We start from the raw sequence: 5,804 nt of genomic DNA on the forward strand, positions 1-5,804 counted from the left end.
TGAGAGACTTTCACTTTCAAGCAAGTAGCTGGAGGAAGAATGTTGAATAAAGAGCAAAACACAAGGGCAAAGACCTTGTGATGAACTTGTGCTTGCTATGGCTGAGTCCACATGATATCTGAAAATGAGTAGGGGAAGGGCACTGTGGACTATTGGTTTTATCCTAAATTATACAGAAAGGAACTAGATGATTTTGAGCAAGAATATGTGATTTTCATATATCTTAACAGAATAACCCCATGTAGATATTAAACTGAAAGGAAAGAGGATGGATTGCAGTAAACAATTATGATACTATGAAAAAAATGTGGTGAGAGTGGTGAGAAATATTTGTAATGTGGATTTGTATTAGTTGACAATGTTCTTATTTTTAGTATAGTACAGTTACTTTGGTACCCTTAAAAATCCATTATCTTCAATATTCTTTTGACTATTTTGCAAAAATATTAAATCAAAAATAGCATGCGATTACTTGTTCAGCTCCCTAGAACCATATTCAGTTCTACCTAAACAACCCCACTCAACTTTATTAAAATTGCTCTTCCTGAGGATCAGCTCAGTTCAGTTGCTGAGTTGTGTCCAGCTTTTTCCCATGGACTGCAGCACACCCGGCTTCCCTGTCCATCACCAACTACAGGGGCTTACTCAAACTCATGTCCATCAAGTTGCTGGTGCCATCAAGCCATCTCATCCTGTCATCCACTACTCCTCCTGCCTTCAAATCTTTCCCAGCATCAGGGTCTTTTCCAATGAGTCAGTTCTTGAAAGCATTCCCCCTAGGATCAGGAACAAGACAAGGGTGTCCATTTTCACCACTATTATTCAACATAGTTCTGGAAGTCCTAGCTACAGCAATCAGAGAATAAAAAGAAAGAAAAGGAATCCAGATCAGAAAAGAAGAAGTAAAGCTCTCACTGTTTGCAAATGACATGGTATTGTACATAGAAAACCCTAAAGATAGTATCAGAAAATTGCTAGAGCTAATCAGTGAATTGAGCAAAGTTTTAGGATACAAAATCAATACACAGAAATCACCTGCATTTCTATATACTAACAATGAAAAAGCAGAAAGAGAAAATAAGGACTCAATCCCATTCACCATTGCAATGAAAATAATTAAATATCTAGGAATAAACTTACCTAAGGAGACAAAAGAACTGTACACAGAAAACTATAAGACACTGATAAAATAAATCAAAGATGACATAAACAGATGGAGAGATACTCCATGTTCCTGGGTAGGAAGAATCAATATTGTGAAAATGACTACAGTACCAAACACAGTCTACAGATTCAATGCAATCCATATCAAATTACCAATGGCATTTTTCACAGAACTAGAACAAAAAAATTCACAATTTATATGGAAACACAAAAGACCCTGAATAGCCAAAGCAGTCTTGAGAAAGAAGAATGGAGCTGGAGGAATCAACCTTCCTGACTTCAGATTATACTACCAAGCTACAGTCATCAAGACAGTATGGTATGGTACTGGCACAAAAATGGAAATGTAGACCAATGGAACAAGATAGAAAGCCCAGAAATAACCCCATGCACCTATGGGTAAGTTATTTTTGACAAAGGGGGCAAGAATACACAATAGGGCAAAGACAGCTTCTTCAATAAATGGTGTGGGGAAAACTGGACAGCTATGTGTAAAAGAATGAAATTAGAACACTTCTTAAAACCATACACAAAGATAAACTTAAAATGGGTTAAAGACCTAAATGTAAGATATAAAACTACAAAACTATAAAACTCCTAGAGGAAAACATAGGCAGAACACTTGATGACATAAATCAAAGCGAGATCCTCCAGGACCCACCTCCTAGAGTAATGGAAATAAAAACAAAAGTGAATGAGTGGAACCTGACTAAACTTAAAAGCTTTTTCACAGCAAAGGAAACTATAAGCAAGGTGAAATGACAACTCTCAGAATGGGAGAAAATAATAGCAAATGAAATAACTGACAAAAGATTAATTTCCAAAATTTACAAGCAGCTGATACAACTCAATACCAGAAAAACAAAGAACCCAATGAAAAAGTGGGGAAAAGACCTAAAAAGACATTTCTCCAAGGAAGACATACAGATGGCTAACAAACACATGAAACGATGCTCAACATTGCTCATTATTAGAGAAACACAAATCAAAAGTACAATGAGATGTCACCTCACACCAATCAGAATGATCATCATCCAAAAGCCTACAAACAATAAATGCTGGAAATGGTGTGGAGAAAAGGGAATGCTCTTGCACTGTTGGTGGGAATGTAGGTTGATACAGCCACTATGGAAGATGGTGTGGAAATTCCTTAAAAAACTAGGAATAAAACCACCCTATGACCCAGCAATCCCACTCCTAGGCATATACTCTGAGGAAACCAAAATTGAAAAAGATACATGTATCCCATTTTTAATTGCAGCACTATTTACAATAGCTAGAACATGGAAGCAACCTAGATGTTCACCAACAGATGAATGGATAAGAAGTTGTGCTACATATACACAATGGAATATTATTCAGCCATAAAAAGGAACACACTTGAGTCAGTTCTAATGAGGTGGATGAAGATAGAACTATTACACAGAGTAAAGTAAGTCAGAAAGAGAAAGATAAATGTCTTATTCTAAAGCATATATACAGAATCTAGAAAAATGTACTGAAGAACTTATTTACAGGGCAGCAGTGGAGAAACAGACATAAAGAATAGACTTGTGGACATGAGGAGAAGGGAGGAGAGGGAGAGATGTATCAAAAGAGTAACATGGAAACTTACATTACCATATGTAAGACAGATAGCCAACAGGAATTTGCTGAATGGCTCAGGAAATGCTCTGTATCAACCTAGAGGGGTGGGATGGGGAGGGACATGGGAGGGAGGTTCAAAAGAGAGGGGACACCTGTATATCTATGGCTGATTCATGTTCAGTTTTGATAGAAAACAACAAAATTCTGTTAAGCAATTATTCTTCAATAAATAAATAAATTGCTTCTCCTGAGGATCAGTTTAGTTCAGTCACGATGTCATGTCCGACTCTTTGTGACCTCATGCACTGCACCATGCCAGGCTTGCCTGATCATTAGCAACTCCATTAGCAACTTGCTCAAACTCAAGTCCATCAAGTTGCCGGTGCCATCAAACTATTTCATCCTCTGTCATCTTCTTTTCATCCTGCTTTCAAATCTTTCCCAGAACCAGGATTTTTTCCAATGAGTCAGTTCTTCACATCAGGACCTAATCTTAGGAGATCATCCTGGGTGTTCATTGGAGGGACTGATGTTGGAGCTGAAACTCCAATACTTCGGCCACCTCATGCAAACAGTTGATTCATTGGAAAAGACCCTGATGCTGGGAAGCATTGGGGGCAGGAGGAGAAGGGGACGGCAGAGGATGATAGGCTGCTGCATCTTCTGTGACTAAAGCCTTCTTGAAAAAAAATTACTTCTAATCAGAGAACTTCTCTCAAACTTCATGATGTTTGAGAAACTCATTTTACTGGCCAGATACTCTAGGTGTGTGATGTTAGCCAGTTTGACAACAGCTTCACTCTGCTTACCACTCTCAATTCTCTGATTTAGCAATATGAACCAATAACATTATTAAGATTCAATTGGCAAAATATGTAGAGGCCCTCCAAGGTTTTTGGGTTTTTTTGTTTGTTTGTTTGTTTAATAATTACATTCTGCACACATCCTCAGTCATATGTGACTCTTTGTGACCCCATGGGCTGTAGCCCACCAGGCTCCTCTGTCCATGAAATTTTCCAGGCAATACTAGAGTGGGTTTCCATTTTCTATTCAAGGGCATCTTCTTAACCCAGCGATTGAGCCTAAGTCTCCTGCCTTAACAGGTGGATTCTTTACCCCTGCACCAGCTGGGAAGCCAACCAAACATCTTGGCAAAAACAATTTTGTTAGTTCTTCTAAATCTCAAATCCACCCTTTGGAACTCAAAATCTTTTACCTTTTGAGACAGCCTCAGGACACCTGAGGTATTTCATTCTTCTTTTTATCCCCAACTGTTAAAAAAGAAAGATATTCCCATATTGCAAAGGCTGATTGCTTTTATTAAAAATAACCATGTGTTGGTAGAGCAATCATTTTCATCGTGTGCTCTTGGGAAGCAAAGACCATAATAATCACACCTCATAAACTGGAGATTTTATCTACTCAAAAACACACCTGTGGAAGAACTCTCTTCAACTCACTAGAAAAGCCTCTGTCAGTCACTGCTAGTCAAACCTTGTACTGCCAAGGACAGACTATGATTCCAAAGAACAGACTATGATTCACATAACATAACAAATATTATTTAGTGATCTGAAAGCAAAGATTTCCTGGAATTGAAGCAGGCAATGTCTGATGATTTTCCAAGATATCCAGATCAAACCTGTTGTAAATTTGATTGCACATGTTTGATGATGTAATACTTCAGATGGTTTCCAATGTCTATGATCTCGATGACATATGGACTTTAGATAAATAATGACTGAGAGTTCTCCCTCCTTCCTTTCCTTGTTACTTGAGAGTACCTCAATAGGTTTCCACTCTGTGCATTTTCCCTCCAATGTGGGAAACCGAAAGGTCCTTCCTGGCACTGAGGGACAGAAAGTCTCTGAAATCAGTAAACTTATTTATTACTATAATTATTTGAGTATCATTTGAAATTCATCAGTAGTTTATTTTAAGAAGTATATTTTATTATGTATTTTCTCCTGTACTAATAGTTTAGGATATTTATCTCATGAACTTCTAATAATCACTTATTGATAGACAAATATTTGTAAGGCTCTCTGCTAGTTCTTTTACACTTAAATTTCTATTGAATCAGGTCCTGCTGCTCATCACTTCCAAAATCAATATGCTCAGACATTGGTAGAAAGGAAAGGTGTCTTTAATCAGAATGTTGGGAAACGGAGGGGATGGTTAATTCAACATCCCCCTGAAACCACCTCCAAAGACTCAGCCATGCTATAGAAAGCAGCAAAGCTTTCTGCTCAGCCATGAAAGCTTTTAAAGGGAAATAGGGAAGTAAGCTCAGTTAATCATTGAGATAGAGGGTCAGAGTCAACACCATCCCCCATTGTGTGCAGGTTTGTGCTCAGCTTGTTGACTCCTCATGATCTTTCTTTAGATGTTATCTTGTTCACACAGTTTGTTCATGAAATTACTGACAGGAAGCTAGGGAAGAAATCTTGTCTTCTGTTAATTATTTATTCTTCATTTATACTTCTTTGATCTATGGAAAGAACCAATAAATTTGGTAACTTATTGTGTGATCAATAAGTTTGAAAGGTGTGCTAGAGCTGGAGATGAGTAGAGCAGAGAGGTACTTGGTTTAAGGTTAGTGACAAGAGTTCTTTCAGAGAGTTCTTTCCTGCATAAAGTTTTTCCTGCCAAAAGCTGCTTGTAAAATTTTCTTATTGGCATTTATGAGTTTTCTTTTTCATTTTTTGTTCTACCTTGTTTTTTCAAGGTATTTGATTATATATTTTAAGAAGTATTTAACTGTTTTTAAATAGCAACGGTAACTTGCATTTAATATGGTTGTCAGATAAAATTTCAGATAAGCAACAATTTCTTATTTTATGTGTTTGTATGGTTTTGCAAAGATAACTAGTAAGTAGATACATTTTTCTAATTCAGTGATAAATATGGTAACCAGCATTGTTGGTAAGTAAAACCTTTTTCATAAGCCTATCAGCTATCGCATAGAGATATTTTGTGAAATTTCACACTACTTGGGTAATTTTAAGTTCTTCTTTAATAGAAATCTTACTTTTCAGACTTAAATGGTTGTA

Source organism: Giraffa tippelskirchi, chromosome 12 (genome assembly GCF_054371585.1).
Source record: "Giraffa tippelskirchi isolate mGirTip1 chromosome 12, T2T-mGirTip1v1.2.pri, whole genome shotgun sequence".
NCBI lineage: Eukaryota > Metazoa > Chordata > Mammalia > Artiodactyla > Giraffidae > Giraffa > Giraffa tippelskirchi.